General features: G+C 33.5%; 2 long non-coding RNA genes across 2 annotated transcripts; both read right to left on the reverse strand.

The window, feature by feature from the left end:
- Positions 1–4,487: 4,487 nt before the first annotated feature.
- Positions 4,488–7,131, reverse strand: LOC130015635 (uncharacterized). Its single transcript, XR_008790913.1, has 3 exons — positions 6,889–7,131; positions 5,872–5,955; positions 4,488–4,703 (listed from the first exon to the last, which is right to left on the reverse strand). It is a non-coding gene; the product is annotated as an uncharacterized LOC130015635 (long non-coding RNA).
- Positions 7,132–11,985: 4,854 nt separating this feature from the next.
- On the reverse strand, positions 11,986–14,837 carry LOC126653900 (uncharacterized). The gene is made up of 4 exons (XR_007632355.2): positions 14,680–14,837; positions 14,387–14,463; positions 13,370–13,453; positions 11,986–12,201 (listed from the first exon to the last, which is right to left on the reverse strand). It is a non-coding gene; the product is annotated as an uncharacterized LOC126653900 (long non-coding RNA).
- Positions 14,838–20,036: the final 5,199 nt, after the last annotated feature.

Below are 20,036 nucleotides of genomic sequence, written 5' to 3' on the forward strand. Positions count from 1 at the left end.
TTTCCAAATAAATAATTTTACTTCCATATCTTATATCTTTAATTTCCAATAATTTATTTTGGCAATTTTGGCCAAAAACGCTCAAATTTCCATTTTGAGCTAACTTACACTTTTTCTCACTTTTTCGTCCAATTTTCATATTAATGACTATCGATAACCACTTTATCGATATTATTTTCTTATCTTAAGAAAATAGAGTAAAACGCAACTTTCTCCGGAAGTTTGTGGTTAAAAGTCCACTTTAGTCCTTAAAGTGGTTAATTTACACTTTAATCCTTATTCTTAATTAATCGTCAAACTTTCTTCTAAAACAATTTCGTATACTTACGAAACTTTAACGATCGTTTATTAATAATATTTCACGGACCTTGGCGTGAATATTATTAGCTCTGGCTTTCCAACTTATTTTATTTTATTCCCTTTTTTTGTCTCGATTAAATCCAATTTATCGCATAATAATTTTCCATTTAAATTATTATTCTACGATAATTCCAATAGACCCGCTTCGGTCTAAGTCCTTATTATCCAACCCTAATCCGATATTCTCATTCTTAATCTTTAAGATTATGCCTCGTGGCACTACACGTAACACCTCAAAAATTTAGGTTATTACAATCTTCCCCCCTTATAAAAATTCGTCCTCGAATTTTCATAATCTTCTTATACTACTTAACCAATCCTTATTCATAACTTATCATTCTTTTCCTTCCACGCTTTCGCTGCAATACTCTGATTAACTATTCACTAATTGTTGACTTTATAGTAAGGTTTATAAGGTCTCTTATCTATTACTATTCCTAGGTGAAAGTGTCTCGATATACTTATCGTGTAACTTCTTATGCTAACAGTCCTAACCATCTTATTACTACTTGATTCATAATTATTATGAATCAATTCTCTTTATTCGACTTTTTTGAACAACGTTTGTTTGTTCGTAGGGTTCATATCCCCTGACGTAACTAACTTCTATGTTTGTTCGTAGGGTTCATATCCCCTGACGTAACTAACTTCTATGTTCGATTTCCTCGTCCTAGAGGTAAACGTGCTTCGAGTTTAAACGTGGCCGCTATCACTTTACATGTTTGTAAAGTAGTGTCGTTGTTCTTGTATTTAATATACAAGACTGCCTTAGAGATTTGCAATTCAAATCTCGATACGTTGCGATTCGCATTACACTACTCGTCGTTCTATATACTTGTCGTGTTACATACGTATGTTTTCATATTGGCCTAACAAGATGATCAGTCTTGTCCTATGCCTCTATATACAGAGTCCCTGTCTGAGCTTACTTACGTTTGAAAACTCATCCGTTTAAAATCAAGATACATTTCATTTTTTTTTTCTTCAAATCATGTCATAATTGTGCGCCGGTGTGATGACTTCTCTCATCACAAGAGTTGCAATGACACTCCTCTTTTTCATTTCCAGGCATACACAATGTATATGATGCATGTCCTATTAGTGAATGCAATATGGATGTAGTGATGCAATTCTACTCGTGTCAATGCGATGTTGTTATGAATCGTGTCCGGGCACAATTATGTCTTTTTAAAATATTTTGTTTCGATCAAATACTTTTACTTTCATAAAACGGGTTTTACGTAAGTTTCTTTCGACATCAGACTCTGTATTTCTACTCGTTCTTATCGTTTGTTGTTCTGCCGTTCGCAATCTATATACATCTTTTGCACATGAAAAGATGTGGTTCTACTCGTCTCGTTCAAACGTCGTTTGAAGAATACGTTCTAAACGTTCGTGTCTATATTAGACTAGCTCAAAAGGTTCGATCATTATTGAGCTTCTAGCAATCAATCTTCGCGATGTTTGCTTCTTCTATATGGTTTATCTGGTTGTATCTAACCAAAAACCATCGCGACATACTATGTCTCTTCGGAGACGGGTGATTCGTGTTATCTCAGGTATTCAACTACACGGAATGCGAGTATTCCTTATCATAGTGACCTTGTTGTCCACACCAAGTGCATACATCTATTATAGCTTGACCTTTACCCAAGTGACTTCTGCCGCATTGCGGGCACATGGGATTTGCAAGGTTGGAAATTCTTTATTCCAAAGACGGAAGAATAGTTTCTAGAATCCTTGGCTACTTTCCCTTGTCTATCGTTCTTATGAGTCCGGCTGCATCGCCTTTCGGTCTTTTCACTTATATCGTTATTTTCGATCATCTCCTATTATATTCCTCGTATTAACCTTCATCACATCTTCTGGTCTATGTGATACACTTCGTTTATTCATTCCCGATGAGTTTCTCAATTCATTCAACTCTTCTTGTCATGTGCTGCCTTTGGCAGTGTCTCTACTTCCACGCCTATCACTTATCTTGATTATTGACTCTCGGGTCTGTTAACCAACTCTCTTCCATTTACTCTTGTCTATCTTCTTACTCATGCAGAGAAGTTTGCCAATTATTATGGCACTTACTAACATCCTTTATTATCTTTACGATATCATAATCCTATTGATCACTATCTTGTTCGAATCCTTTTTGCCACTTTATTGGCATCTCATAACTTATTTGCATAAGTCTTCTTTAGACTTTGCTTCCCTTCTCACTGTATCCTCACTATTTGCAACAAGGCAAATTTGTCCTTTAGGTTACTATTAACTATACCATTAACCCTTGGGCTATGCTTATCATTAACATCATACTCATTTATCCAAATGTGTGACGTTCACACTTCGTATGTTTACTTCTTATTTAACCTCCGTTAGAATGGACCAGTGCATTTTCCAATTGTCTAACACTGTTGACAAGTTGAATAACTTCTCTCTATCAGTCTGGGTCAGTCTTTCCATAGATTGTGGTCCTAATCTTTCCACGATTCTTGTATAGACTCACACTTAATCCATCATTAAGTCGTGAGCGAATCCACTTAATCAATCAAACTCGATAACCTATCTTTGGACTGATTTGTCTCCTCGAGTTAACAATATTTTATTTTCTTGTTTGTCCTTAATCAAAGCAAACAGTAAAAAGAATTACCTAAATCGGGCGACTAACTCCATCCATACTGTTTGACCTTTTATCGGTCCAATTACTTGTCGAAACCATTCTTTGGTTGAACCTTTCATCGATACCTCTATTGATTTTATCGTTTGTCCTTCGTTCTCTTAAAGTCTACGAGCAATTTGCTCCGCTACGTCTAGAAAATCTAGCGCATCACTTGATCCGTCAAACTCCTTTGGATACCACTTCGTGTACGCCAATATACAATTCCTTTTCCCACATTGATACTATCCTTGTATCAATTGTTCCATCATTTATCACACTCTTTTACATTTCAACTACTTCTGCTGCCAACGGATAATCATTAACGTTGGGTTGTTGCGGCATTTCCGATGCCTATACCTTCTCAACTTAGTCTACTCCGAGTCTCCTTTAACCTCCACCTTATTCTTGAATTGTACTTGCCCATTAGGCTGGGTCTTATTCGCCTTCAGTACCTCCTTCCTCTTCTCGGGTTTTATGTACTAGCAGTGTAGCAGCACGCGCTCGAGTAGTTCTTTGTTCATAGTATGACGAGTATATAAAGGAATCCTAATAAATTCCTTAAACTATAGCACATACTAGTCATCACAACTAACCATTATCCACGTAAACCAGACCTTAGGAATATCTCCTTTCTCTGGTCTTTCTATGTCCTTGTCTCGTATTGCAAGTCTTCTGAGTATTCTTACTCATTGTAGACTTAGCAAATCGTCAGATCATATACTTGCATAGTATATGTTCCGTGCGTATCACTATCGTAGTTATGAGCGTCTATGTTAATCAATTTCAAAGAAAATCTGTGTCCCCTAGATTTTCTTTAGCTACGCACCATATTTTAAGTCATGTGAGCTTTCCACTCAACATAGACTTAACAGAACTAATCAGCGTCTAATCGTAAGGTACAAATCCTACTCATATAATCAATCACAAGCACATATTTCACTTTATCGCATAAATTATCACAGGCTTACATACCTGTGATCGTATCACTCTCCTGAGTGATCGCGGCGCAAAACAATACCTATCTTATTCATCAATCAATTAAATCATAGTCCATAACAATATTCTTCTATCATATGAGTCTCGAGAGTATATAACTCTTCGCATACTATAGATACTCGAAAGCGTATTGCTTACTCGAGTAAACACAAAACATAAATTGTGCTCATGCACATTCCTAACTCGACTCCTAATAGCACATATAGGAGGGAACGTCTTTGTAAAATGATTGAAAAATCGATGAAAAAGATGATAACGTTCAAAAGACATGACTGGGAATTCCTATAATCCGCAGTAGTTCCTAGGTATTGACTGAATCGTTGCGATACTTAGATCACAAAAGAACAATGGCCTAGGAACACTAAACCATTGCTCTGATACCACCTTTGTCACGACCCAAATTTATGAGTCGCGACCGGCGCTAGGGAATGGGAGTGGTAGCTCCGAAACCCGTAGCAAGCCTAAAAACCTGTGTAAATTTTTCGCAAATCAAATCATGTTTCATATATCAAAATACATGTGACCCCATTTTACAAAAACATCAGAGTTAAGATGCGTTATACAAATACATAGACAAAAACATCTAGACTACTGCGGACCGCTAGAATGAAAACCTTCTTTTACTTCACGTGCAAATGACTTCCGAGAATTAAAACTTCGGAAGCTTGACTCTTCAAATCATATCATACTATCCCTGAAAAATGGGAGGAACAACGGGGTCAGTATAAAACTGATTGAGTTCACTAAATTACACGCAATACCACATAAAGGGTTAAAACCGCTGAAAATTCATCTTTATATAGAAAATATTCTTTTCAAATCATACTATGTATATTCTTGATTTAATTTCATTCTTCATAAACGTTTCATAGTATATCCATCTTTGTTTCTTATTATAATTTGATATTTTTCTTTTCTCGTTTTGTTGCTTTAGTTTTTCGACCGAATTCTAAATTCTAGTTTATATCATCATGATTCTAGATCGAGTTAATTCATTGGCAAGTCTCTTGTGACTTGATCCTTATGGTTGGGTCCCGAGATAGTTCAACCGAGTTACCCATAACCATATGGTACAGTCCCGAGATAATTCAACCGAGTTACTTGTACCATTTCTCAATCCCAAACGATCGATAGGAGTCCCGAGATAATTCAACCGAGTTACTCCTTAGACACGGGTCCCGAGATAGTTCAACCGAGTTACCTTCGTGTCTTCATTCGGACTCTGCACCCTGCAGGTCTTTTGAACTTAACTGTCGATTCATATAATTCCTATTGACATTTAATAGGGGTGTTTGTTCACATTGTGTCTCGATCTTGTTTCGTATTGATTCTCGATGTATCGCACTTACTTTTTGTTTCGTATGAGTTTCGAGGATTATCATCGAGAATGGATGAGATACAGGTCCCGGGATAATTCTACCGAGTTCCACCTTATATCTCAGTTCTTATTATTGGGTGTACCATAGTACAATTCTCATTTTACGTTTACTAGTTGATTTTGTATTTTTCGTTATGTTATATTGATCCTTTATGGACCATGGCATGCACATTACATCTACAAGCATACATCTATAACACACGCACGTATGGGTATTTATTATGTTTGATAGTACATATCGGAATGTACTATATTTCCTTATTCATATTTGATTCGATTCATGTCATTTTACTTTACCCATCCCCGGTGCCTTAACATTTATGTTATTATCAAAATAACACATTACGATAAAACATCATTTTCAAAGCATACATATGTATACATTTTAAAAACAAACATTTCAAATATATAAATATTCATATAGCTTTTCGTATTAAAATACGTAGCTTTATGAATATTAGCGAGTAATTTAAAGTGTACTCACCACTTGCTATCCATATTCTTCAAATAACACGAAGACATCTCGATCCGTTCGCCTCGAGCCTTATCGATAGTCGCTTCTTCGAGTCTACGCAAATTCGATAACGCTACGAATTAATAACAAATCTAATTACGATTACGCATCTAAAATTGGTTCGATCAACCTACTTCGGTCATTAGAAATGCTTATCTAAAATAGTCCGACCCCTAAACGAAATCAACATTCTTAAAGTTTAGAACGTCGCCTACAACTTTCGTTTAGGTCTCGGACCATGAAACGCACCCGAAGGTGTCGAAAACAAGCTTCGAAATTAATACTTTGTGCTGTCCAGAAAATGCAGGGCAGCTCTGCGCGACGTAATGTCCTGCCTTAAACGAGCAGTGTAGAGGCAGATTTAGAGAAAACGTAAAACTAGACAATTATAGTTAACATCTCAAAGTTTCCGTACCAACAAACGGAACTTAAATTGGAGTTATACAACTCGAGATATTGCTCTCGCAATATGGCTGTTTTGCAGCTCAACATTTTATAAATCCTCAACTAATTTACGTCGATTCATATCGTAATTATTACGTGTCAAAGTTAACCTATCGATACCAAACTCTAACTTTAACACAATCCAGCCTCTATACATCAACACCAATGCAAATCAACAACTAAACATAATCAAATTCCTTTGAACATGAATTACGCTTCCTTGGCCGAATACAATAATCAATTCCCATTAAACATCATTCAATCAATATTATTCAACAATCAAATTGTATTCAACTATACAATCCTTAATTCATGCTTATTATCATCATTTTAGTTCACGACATTCTCCTAACACATCGGACGAACCCTAACCTCTTATTCATATCAAAATTCACCAACTATTTAAGCATATCAAAACTATTCCATAACTATAATCATCAAACATCAAACATCACCATTTTTCTTACAATTGCCGAACCCTAAACTGTTTCATCATTCAACTTTATCATTAAAAACTCATCAATTCCAGAATTTGAATCTCACCTTGGTTGATGAACTATGCCGAATGGTTCAAGCTCCCAAATCGTCATCAAAGTCCTTTAATCAAGCTCATAACTCACCTTACACAACAATCAAGCAAAAATCCCAATTATTCCTCAAGAACCCTAGATTATTTCTTTAGATCAATTCACCAAAACTAACCATTAAACTCAGATTAAACATCATAATTTATCAATTAAACATCAATTCAACTTTTAAATTCATCCTTATCAATTCAAATCCCAAAAAACCGAAATATTTACTTAAAAACCCTAACCAGAGAATGATCTCCTCACCATGTGTAGAGAATTCTCCGCTCGTTCCGTGGCCGCAAAAATCGCTCAATTTCGTTGAGAAATGAAGAAGTTATGGAAGATTGAAAATTTGGAGAATTTGAGGAAGAGGAGTTACGGGATTCACTTCTTGTTTGCTGCAATTTTTGTGTTTAATGAATGAATATTCATTTGTGAATGATGATATTAAGTGGACAAAGTACCTCTTTTAATCCTTAAAGTTTCCACCTCCTTTCGCTTAACTTTCTAACTTTTCTTTCGTCCGATTTAGTCCACTAATTGCTTAATTATTCGATTCTCGATAAATTCCGTATTATTTATTTCCAAATAAATAATTTTACTTCCATATCTTATATCTTTAATTTCCAATAATTTATTTTGGCAATTTTGGCCAAAAACGCTCAAATTTCCATTTTGAGCTAACTTACACTTTTTCTCACTTTTTCGTCCAATTTTCATATTAATGACTATCGATAACCACTTTATCGATATTATTTTCTTATCTTAAGAAAATAGAGTAAAACGCAACTTTCTCCGGAAGTTTGTGGTTAAAAGTCCACTTTAGTCCTTAAAGTGGTTAATTTACACTTTAATCCTTATTCTTAATTAATCGTCAAACTTTCTTCTAAAACAATTTCGTATACTTACGAAACTTTAACGATCGTTTATTAATAATATTTCACGGACCTTGGCGTGAATATTATTAGCTCTGGCTTTCCAACTTATTTTATTTTATTCCCTTTTTTTGTCTCGATTAAATCCAATTTATCGCATAATAATTTTCCATTTAAATTATTATTCTACGATAATTCCAATAGACCCGCTTCGGTCTAAGTCCTTATTATCCAACCCTAATCCGATATTCTCATTCTTAATCTTTAAGATTATGCCTCGTGGCACTACACGTAACACCTCAAAAATTTAGGTTATTACAATCTTCCCCCCTTATAAAAATTCGTCCTCGAATTTTCATAATCTTCTTATACTACTTAACCAATCCTTATTCATAACTTATCATTCTTTTCCTTCCACGCTTTCGCTGCAATACTCTGATTAACTATTCACTAATTGTTGACTTTATAGTAAGGTTTATAAGGTCTCTTATCTATTACTATTCCTAGGTGAAAGTGTCTCGATATACTTATCGTGTAACTTCTTATGCTAACAGTCCTAACCATCTTATTACTACTTGATTCATAATTATTATGAATCAATTCTCTTTATTCGACTTTTTTGAACAACGTTTGTTTGTTCGTAGGGTTCATATCCCCTGACGTAACTAACTTCTATGTTTGTTCGTAGGGTTCATATCCCCTGACGTAACTAACTTCTATGTTCGATTTCCTCGTCCTAGAGGTAAACGTGCTTCGAGTTTAAACGTGGCCGCTATCACTTTACATGTTTGTAAAGTAGTGTCGTTGTTCTTGTATTTAATATACAAGACTGCCTTAGAGATTTGCAATTCAAATCTCGATACGTTGCGATTCGCATTACACTACTCGTCGTTCTATATACTTGTCGTGTTACATACGTATGTTTTCATATTGGCCTAACAAGATGATCAGTCTTGTCCTATGCCTCTATATACAGAGTCCCTGTCTGAGCTTACTTACGTTTGAAAACTCATCCGTTTAAAATCAAGATACATTTCATTTTTTTTTTCTTCAAATCATGTCATAATTGTGCGCCGGTGTGATGACTTCTCTCATCACAAGAGTTGCAATGACACTCCTCTTTTTCATTTCCAGGCATACACAATGTATATGATGCATGTCCTATTAGTGAATGCAATATGGATGTAGTGATGCAATTCTACTCGTGTCAATGCGATGTTGTTATGAATCGTGTCCGGGCACAATTATGTCTTTTTAAAATATTTTGTTTCGATCAAATACTTTTACTTTCATAAAACGGGTTTTACGTAAGTTTCTTTCGACATCAGACTCTGTATTTCTACTCGTTCTTATCGTTTGTTGTTCTGCCGTTCGCAATCTATATACATCTTTTGCACATGAAAAGATGTGGTTCTACTCGTCTCGTTCAAACGTCGTTTGAAGAATACGTTCTAAACGTTCGTGTCTATATTAGACTAGCTCAAAAGGTTCGATCATTATTGAGCTTCTAGCAATCAATCTTCGCGATGTTTGCTTCTTCTATATGGTTTATCTGGTTGTATCTAACCAAAAACCATCGCGACATACTATGTCTCTTCGGAGACGGGTGATTCGTGTTATCTCAGGTATTCAACTACACGGAATGCGAGTATTCCTTATCATAGTGACCTTGTTGTCCACACCAAGTGCATACATCTATTATAGCTTGACCTTTACCCAAGTGACTTCTGCCGCATTGCGGGCACATGGGATTTGCAAGGTTGGAAATTCTTTATTCCAAAGACGGAAGAATAGTTTCTAGAATCCTTGGCTACTTTCCCTTGTCTATCGTTCTTATGAGTCCGGCTGCATCGCCTTTCGGTCTTTTCACTTATATCGTTATTTTCGATCATCTCCTATTATATTCCTCGTATTAACCTTCATCACATCTTCTGGTCTATGTGATACACTTCGTTTATTCATTCCCGATGAGTTTCTCAATTCATTCAACTCTTCTTGTCATGTGCTGCCTTTGGCAGTGTCTCTACTTCCACGCCTATCACTTATCTTGATTATTGACTCTCGGGTCTGTTAACCAACTCTCTTCCATTTACTCTTGTCTATCTTCTTACTCATGCAGAGAAGTTTGCCAATTATTATGGCACTTACTAACATCCTTTATTATCTTTACGATATCATAATCCTATTGATCACTATCTTGTTCGAATCCTTTTTGCCACTTTATTGGCATCTCATAACTTATTTGCATAAGTCTTCTTTAGACTTTGCTTCCCTTCTCACTGTATCCTCACTATTTGCAACAAGGCAAATTTGTCCTTTAGGTTACTATTAACTATACCATTAACCCTTGGGCTATGCTTATCATTAACATCATACTCATTTATCCAAATGTGTGACGTTCACACTTCGTATGTTTACTTCTTATTTAACCTCCGTTAGAATGGACCAGTGCATTTTCCAATTGTCTAACACTGTTGACAAGTTGAATAACTTCTCTCTATCAGTCTGGGTCAGTCTTTCCATAGATTGTGGTCCTAATCTTTCCACGATTCTTGTATAGACTCACACTTAATCCATCATTAAGTCGTGAGCGAATCCACTTAATCAATCAAACTCGATAACCTATCTTTGGACTGATTTGTCTCCTCGAGTTAACAATATTTTATTTTCTTGTTTGTCCTTAATCAAAGCAAACAGTAAAAAGAATTACCTAAATCGGGCGACTAACTCCATCCATACTGTTTGACCCTTTATCGGTCCAATTACTTGTCGAAACCATTCTTTGGTTGAACCTTTCATCGATACCTCTATTGATTTTATCGTTTGTCCTTCGTTCTCTTAAAGTCTACGAGCAATTTGCTCCGCTACGTCTAGAAAATCTAGCGCATCACTTGATCCGTCAAACTCCTTTGGATACCACTTCGTGTACGCCAATATACAATTCCTTTTCCCACATTGATACTATCCTTGTATCAATTGTTCCATCATTTATCACACTCTTTTACATTTCAACTACTTCTGCTGCCAACGGATAATCATTAACGTTGGGTTGTTGCGGCATTTCCGATGCCTATACCTTCTCAACTTAGTCTACTCCGAGTCTCCTTTAACCTCCACCTTATTCTTGAATTGTACTTGCCCATTAGGCTGGGTCTTATTCGCCTTCAGTACCTCCTTCCTCTTCTCGGGTTTTATGTACTAGCAGTGTAGCAGCACGCGCTCGAGTAGTTCTTTGTTCATAGTATGACGAGTATATAAAGGAATCCTAATAAATTCCTTAAACTATAGCACATACTAGTCATCACAACTAACCATTATCCACGTAAACCAGACCTTAGGAATATCTCCTTTCTCTGGTCTTTCTATGTCCTTGTCTCGTATTGCAAGTCTTCTGAGTATTCTTACTCATTGTAGACTTAGCAAATCGTCAGATCATATACTTGCATAGTATATGTTCCGTGCGTATCACTATCGTAGTTATGAGCGTCTATGTTAATCAATTTCAAAGAAAATCTGTGTCCCCTAGATTTTCTTTAGCTACGCACCATATTTTAAGTCATGTGAGCTTTCCACTCAACATAGACTTAACAGAACTAATCAGCGTCTAATCGTAAGGTACAAATCCTACTCATATAATCAATCACAAGCACATATTTCACTTTATCGCATAAATTATCACAGGCTTACATACCTGTGATCGTATCACTCTCCTGAGTGATCGCGGCGCAAAACAATACCTATCTTATTCATCAATCAATTAAATCATAGTCCATAACAATATTCTTCTATCATATGAGTCTCGAGAGTATATAACTCTTCGCATACTATAGATACTCGAAAGCGTATTGCTTACTCGAGTAAACACAAAACATAAATTGTGCTCATGCACATTCCTAACTCGACTCCTAATAGCACATATAGGAGGGAACGTCTTTGTAAAATGATTGAAAAATCGATGAAAAAGATGATAACGTTCAAAAGACATGACTGGGAATTCCTATAATCCGCAGTAGTTCCTAGGTATTGACTGAATCGTTGCGATACTTAGATCACAAAAGAACAATGGCCTAGGAACACTAAACCATTGCTCTGATACCACCTTTGTCACGACCCAAATTTATGAGTCGCGACCGGCGCTAGGGAATGGGAGTGGTAGCTCCGAAACCCGTAGCAAGCCTAAAAACCTGTGTAAATTTTTCGCAAATCAAATCATGTTTCATATATCAAAATACATGTGACCCCATTTTACAAAAACATCAGAGTTAAGATGCGTTATACAAATACATAGACAAAAACATCTAGACTACTGCGGACCGCTAGAATGAAAACCTTCTTTTACTTCACGTGCAAATGACTTCCGAGAATTAAAACTTCGGAAGCTTGACTCTTCAAATCATATCATACTATCCCTGAAAAATGGGAGGAACAACGGGGTCAGTATAAAACTGATTGAGTTCACTAAATTACACGCAATACCACATAAAGGGTTAAAACCGCTGAAAATTCATCTTTATATAGAAAATATTCTTTTCAAATCATACTATGTATATTCTTGATTTAATTTCATTCTTCATAAACGTTTCATAGTATATCCATCTTTGTTTCTTATTATAATTTGATATTTTTCTTTTCTCGTTTTGTTGCTTTAGTTTTTCGACCGAATTCTAAATTCTAGTTTATATCATCATGATTCTAGATCGAGTTAATTCATTGGCAAGTCTCTTGTGACTTGATCCTTATGGTTGGGTCCCGAGATAGTTCAACCGAGTTACCCATAACCATATGGTACAGTCCCGAGATAATTCAACCGAGTTACTTGTACCATTTCTCAATCCCAAACGATCGATAGGAGTCCCGAGATAATTCAACCGAGTTACTCCTTAGACACGGGTCCCGAGATAGTTCAACCGAGTTACCTTCGTGTCTTCATTCGGACTCTGCACCCTGCAGGTCTTTTGAACTTAACTGTCGATTCATATAATTCCTATTGACATTTAATAGGGGTGTTTGTTCACATTGTGTCTCGATCTTGTTTCGTATTGATTCTCGATGTATCGCACTTACTTTTTGTTTCGTATGAGTTTCGAGGATTATCATCGAGAATGGATGAGATACAGGTCCCGGGATAATTCTACCGAGTTCCACCTTATATCTCAGTTCTTATTATTGGGTGTACCATAGTACAATTCTCATTTTACGTTTACTAGTTGATTTTGTATTTTTCGTTATGTTATATTGATCCTTTATGGACCATGGCATGCACATTACATCTACAAGCATACATCTATAACACACGCACGTATGGGTATTTATTATGTTTGATAGTACATATCGGAATGTACTATATTTCCTTATTCATATTTGATTCGATTCATGTCATTTTACTTTACCCATCCCCGGTGCCTTAACATTTATGTTATTATCAAAATAACACATTACGATAAAACATCATTTTCAAAGCATACATATGTATACATTTTAAAAACAAACATTTCAAATATATAAATATTCATATAGCTTTTCGTATTAAAATACGTAGCTTTATGAATATTAGCGAGTAATTTAAAGTGTACTCACCACTTGCTATCCATATTCTTCAAATAACACGAAGACATCTCGATCCGTTCGCCTCGAGCCTTATCGATAGTCGCTTCTTCGAGTCTACGCAAATTCGATAACGCTACGAATTAATAACAAATCTAATTACGATTACGCATCTAAAATTGGTTCGATCAACCTACTTCGGTCATTAGAAATGCTTATCTAAAATAGTCCGACCCCTAAACGAAATCAACATTCTTAAAGTTTAGAACGTCGCCTACAACTTTCGTTTAGGTCTCGGACCATGAAACGCACCCGAAGGTGTCGAAAACAAGCTTCGAAATTAATACTTTGTGCTGTCCAGAAAATGCAGGGCAGCTCTGCGCGACGTAATGTCCTGCCTTAAACGAGCAGTGTAGAGGCAGATTTAGAGAAAACGTAAAACTAGACAATTATAGTTAACATCTCAAAGTTTCCGTACCAACAAACGGAACTTAAATTGGAGTTATACAACTCGAGATATTGCTCTCGCAATATGGCTGTTTTGCAGCTCAACATTTTATAAATCCTCAACTAATTTACGTCGATTCATATCGTAATTATTACGTGTCAAAGTTAACCTATCGATACCAAACTCTAACTTTAACACAATCCAGCCTCTATACATCAACACCAATGCAAATCAACAACTAAACATAATCAAATTCCTTTGAACATGAATTACGCTTCCTTGGCCGAATACAATAATCAATTCCCATTAAACATCATTCAATCAATATTATTCAACAATCAAATTGTATTCAACTATACAATCCTTAATTCATGCTTATTATCATCATTTTAGTTCACGACATTCTCCTAACACATCGGACGAACCCTAACCTCTTATTCATATCAAAATTCACCAACTATTTAAGCATATCAAAACTATTCCATAACTATAATCATCAAACATCAAACATCACCATTTTTCTTACAATTGCCGAACCCTAAACTGTTTCATCATTCAACTTTATCATTAAAAACTCATCAATTCCAGAATTTGAATCTCACCTTGGTTGATGAACTATGCCGAATGGTTCAAGCTCCCAAATCGTCATCAAAGTCCTTTAATCAAGCTCATAACTCACCTTACACAACAATCAAGCAAAAATCCCAATTATTCCTCAAGAACCCTAGATTATTTCTTTAGATCAATTCACCAAAACTAACCATTAAACTCAGATTAAACATCATAATTTATCAATTAAACATCAATTCAACTTTTAAATTCATCCTTATCAATTCAAATCCCAAAAAACCGAAATATTTACTTAAAAACCCTAACCAGAGAATGATCTCCTCACCTTGATTTACTGGGATAGATGTGTAGAGAATTCTCCGCTCGTTCCGTGGCCGCAAAAATCGCTCAATTTCGTTGAGAAATGAAGAAGTTATGGAAGATTGAAAATTTGGAGAATTTGAGGAAGAGGAGTTACGGGATTCACTTCTTGTTTGCTGCAATTTTTGTGTTTAATGAATGAATATTCATTTGTGAATGATGATATTAAGTGGACAAAGTACCTCTTTTAATCCTTAAAGTTTCCACCTCCTTTCGCTTAACTTTCTAACTTTTCTTTCGTCCGATTTAGTCCACTAATTGCTTAATTATTCGATTCTCGATAAATTCCGTATTATTTATTTCCAAATAAATAATTTTACTTCCATATCTTATATCTTTAATTTCCAATAATTTATTTTGGCAATTTTGGCCAAAAACGCTCAAATTTCCATTTTGAGCTAACTTACACTTTTTCTCACTTTTTCGTCCAATTTTCATATTAATGACTATCGATAACCACTTTATCGATATTATTTTCTTATCTTAAGAAAATAGAGTAAAACGCAACTTTCTCCGGAAGTTTGTGGTTAAAAGTCCACTTTAGTCCTTAAAGTGGTTAATTTACACTTTAATCCTTATTCTTAATTAATCGTCAAACTTTCTTCTAAAACAATTTCGTATACTTACGAAACTTTAACGATCGTTTATTAATAATATTTCACGGACCTTGGCGTGAATATTATTAGCTCTGGCTTTCCAACTTATTTTATTTTATTCCCTTTTTTTGTCTCGATTAAATCCAATTTATCGCATAATAATTTTCCATTTAAATTATTATTCTACGATAATTCCAATAGACCCGCTTCGGTCTAAGTCCTTATTATCCAACCCTAATCCGATATTCTCATTCTTAATCTTTAAGATTATGCCTCGTGGCACTACACGTAACACCTCAAAAATTTAGGTTATTACAATATCTAATTCAGGTAGTGAGCACAACCGATGTCTGACGCCAAATAGCGAAGAGGTAATTAACGGAAATTGGTCAAAATGGTAAGCGGCTTCATATCGTTTAAGTAAAATTTCGGATTCGAATCTTATGAATGCAGAAAATCTATACTGGTAGACTCACCCACTATATGAAGTACGCGACGCAGATCAGATTCGAATTAGTAAAGGCGAAACCCTGAAAACCGGATGGATAAAAAAAATTGCTACATTCATAAAAATCTGCAAGGTGGGTTCGTTTTTTTTACCTTTTATTATCAAAATGGTATAAGCGCTAAGCAGCAAACTGCTAGGTCGTGAGTCTTTGCTAAGCAGGAAACAAACCTACGACCTTTTATTATCTACCTTTTATTATCAAAAATTGCTACATTCATAAAAATCTATAGGTCGTGGGTCATAAAAATCTGTAGCGCTTATACAATAATAAAAGATAAAAAAAATGATACTAATATAAAACTCAGGTAAAAGGTATAAAAAACTCTCAATATTTCTTTAAAAGTACATTCATAATATATTTAGATTTAATCCTTTAAAGAACTTATATTAATAAATAAATTAAATTAGGGACTCAAATGATATTTTTTTCTTTTAATTTTAAAAAATAAATAAAATAAAACGACCTCCAGCCACCGGAGGTCGTCGGCTATTCTCAGTTGAGAACAGACGGGTCTGTTCTCACCTGAGAACAGCCGACGATCTCCGGCCAACGGAGGTCATTTTTTTTTAATTTTTAAGTTTGTTCGATAAAAAAAAATGGAGAGTTTAATTGTGACAAAAAATCAAAAAGAGTTGAACTGTACTTTTGAAAAAATCTCAGGATTTTTTTATACATTTAGCCTAAAACTCACCTCTCTTATAAACAATTTATGCATTTTTTATTTAAAATAACTATTAACATTTTTGGAAACATATCAAAAAACATAAAAAGATGGTATATGTAAAATTAAAATGTAACCGGAATTGATTTTTTTTTTGTGTGTGTCTTTTTGATTTCTTTTTTAAGACATCATGATCATTTTTAACTAAAATACATGAGGTATTTATAAGAGATGCGAGCTCTGTATTCAACCACTTTTTATTTTCTATATCAAACTTTAAGTCTTTGTAACAGCATTTTCACGAAAAAATAATTATGTATTTCTATTTTTATCTAAACTTAATCTTTCTGGTGAACTAATAAGATATTAATTTTTGCAGAATAAAATATTGATACTTTTTGTAATTTTATTAATACGTTCATCACTTAATGGTCATATTTATCAATAAAAAGTTAAAACGATATAAACAAATTACACCTAGTATTAAACATTACAAACAAATTCTGGTATTTTCAAAAATTTAGCTTTATCAAAATTTGGCAATCAAATAACCTATAGATTTTAAATAATTAGTTTTATTTAATATATAATATATATGTATATAATTAACTACATTTATATATATAGAACTAATATTTCAATTTTATTAAAATTAAAGTTAAACATCTTTAGTTGTCTAATATCTAATTTTAGGCTTAATATTCCAAAATCTCGACTTTTTAGTCCATTTTCAATTTCACCACGACGTTGTAAAATCGACAATTTTACCTAAATCCACAAATTTGTATTTCAATTGTATCCAATTTTTTAAAATGGATTCATTTTCATTCAAAAAACTTCAAAAAAACCCTTATAAATGACTTATTTGACTTCCTTTTCATTTGAAATATTCAAAATAAATGGCTTATTGAACTTTTTGCCAATGAAAAAGAGGCCAATTTAATATTTGTTGGTACAATTGAAAGTGAAAAGTGTGAATTTAGGCAAAATTGAGGATTTGACCACGTCGAGACGAAAATGTCGAGGTTTTCTGGGACATTAAGCCCTAATTTTAAAGTTAAAGTTAAAATTTATTAGAAACACAGTATATACTAATTAGTCAAGTAAAGATCAAAAACTTAAATTTTTATATTCTTTTGTGTTAATAATACAAAAATTCGGCATCGTAATTTTTAATATAGAATGTGATACAAAGAATTCGGCATTGTAATTTTTAATATATAATGTGATACAAAAATTGGACTATTTTTTAAAATTATCTTACGAATGGATGATATTTTTTTTTTTGAAAATTAGGGAGGGGAGAGTGCTTGTAAAGAAATCGAACCCACGGCCTTGACAGTTTGCTGTCCGGCGCTTATACCATTTGAACTACAGTTCGTTGGTTTTATGGATGATATTATAGAATAATTAATATGTAAAATTTACAATTTCTATAATTTATTATAGAGGGATTTTTTTGAAACAAAAATAAAAAGTACAGTCAACTCAAGTATGCAAAAAGGGCTACAAAGAAGACTTCCACGAGTGTTTCAGTTTTTCATATATTAATATTGGTGTGTGATTTTGTCAAAATTTAAAATTTACAATGTAATTACAACTTATGCTAATATTCACTATTTAATTTATAATTGTCTCTAAATCAAATCGAATTATTTGCCAAAGCTTTACAAATATCGATAACTATTGAACCAAACAAAGATCGGTCTTCTTTAGTCTCCATAATGCAATTCATAACCTCAAGAGCATTTTTGCACTAGCTTTAACCCAATTTAGAGCTTTCTGAACGCCAACAACCTCAGCATATCTAGCTTCCACAGAATCTGGAATTACACAAACTGAACAATTTTTCCCTTGCCACCCGACGAACCGGTTTCTGGCTGAACACCTCCGACCAAGGAACGCAAGGCTTCGATTGACTATCGATTGCGACGATTCGCAATTGATATTTCAAACTACCTCGTTCGTATGCCTCCATAAGCTCCGCATCAGCATACAGGCATGCTGGTCACTTTAGGAACATATTTAGTTCTATAATACTAGACCAACTCAAGAGATTTGTCTAATGAAACATAACATAAAATAGAAATTCTTTAGCACTAACAAGAGAAAAATAGTCTATAAGAAAATAAATTTAGCTATCTATGCAGATGAAGAAGGTTAGCAAAGTGTGAGAATTTCATTTTTAATCATCATATTCTACTTTTTCTGAGGCTGTTGGAAAAATTGAAACAATTTCTCATCACCTAATAATGAGTAAATTATTTATTTAGTTAAGGTCAAAAAGTTGCAGACAAAAATGTTCTTAATAGACTTAATTTAATTGAATGATAGAGGAATTAGATATAAAATGAATATTTGTCACTAATGTAAATTAATTGCATGCCACTGTTAAAAAATACAATATACAACAATGTACAATAAGTAAGTAACTAAAACATAAAAGTATAAAAGAAATAATAAAAATAAAAGGTAGTGGCAAAACAAATCCAACGTTTCACCTTTTTAACAATTTAAACTTAACGTTTAAAACGTTATGAAATAAATTCCAGCATTTTTAAAATCAAATCAAATTGTTCAACCAATTTTTTCAAATAAAATAACATAGTTGACTGTAAAATAAAATTATTAATATTTTTAAATCTAAGTTATATTCACTTCGGTTTAATACTTCAGTGGATCAGTTTTAAAAGAACCAGTCACAAATATATTTTACTCTAAATAAACAGAAACCAAATAGAACAGTAGTTCTTGCTAAAAAAACTATAAATATTTATAAATGTTCAAACTATTTATATTTCAAAAAATACAATTATTTAAAAATATTAATAAAAATGTCTTTTTTTAATATTAACAAATATTGACTTATAATATTTGTATATGTTCACTATACTTTTGGTATATATTTAATATACAAAATTATTTCTAAAATAATTTAAACAGACAAAGTATACATTATTAATAAAAATTGGTATATTTTTATATTTCATATTCATTCATATTTATTCTATAAAATATTATTAAAATTACAATAAATTAATTTAAATAAATAATTAATACTTCTCTAAATACAACCAATCACGTGTTCGGGTGGGTCGCGAAGAGGTCCGAAAATTGAGAGAAGATAAAGAGAAACAATTGGGCCTCGTCCATCTTATACTATCTTCATCTTTTTAAAGTTTAAACCAAATAAAACCAAGAGGAAATTAGACTCAGCACTTGATTATCAAAAATAATTCCAAAAATACTTGAGCATCTTTTTTTTTTCTGTCAACACTTGATCCCACCTTTTTATTTCATCTAGCACTTGATTCCACCTTTTTATTTCATCCAGCACTTGATTTCACCTTTTTATTTCATCCAACACTTAACCCAACCTTTTTATTTTGTCCAACATTTAACTTCATTTTTTTATTCATCCAACATTTAACTCCATTTTTTTAAGACTTAGAATTTAGATTTTAGAATTTTAAGGGTTTAGGGTTTATGATTTTAGGGTTAGGGTTTAGCATGATTTAGGGTTTAGGGTTTAAGATTTAGGATATAGGGTTTAGCA

Source organism: Mercurialis annua, linkage group LG6 (genome assembly GCF_937616625.2).
Source record: "Mercurialis annua linkage group LG6, ddMerAnnu1.2, whole genome shotgun sequence".
Taxonomy (NCBI): domain Eukaryota; kingdom Viridiplantae; phylum Streptophyta; class Magnoliopsida; order Malpighiales; family Euphorbiaceae; genus Mercurialis; species Mercurialis annua.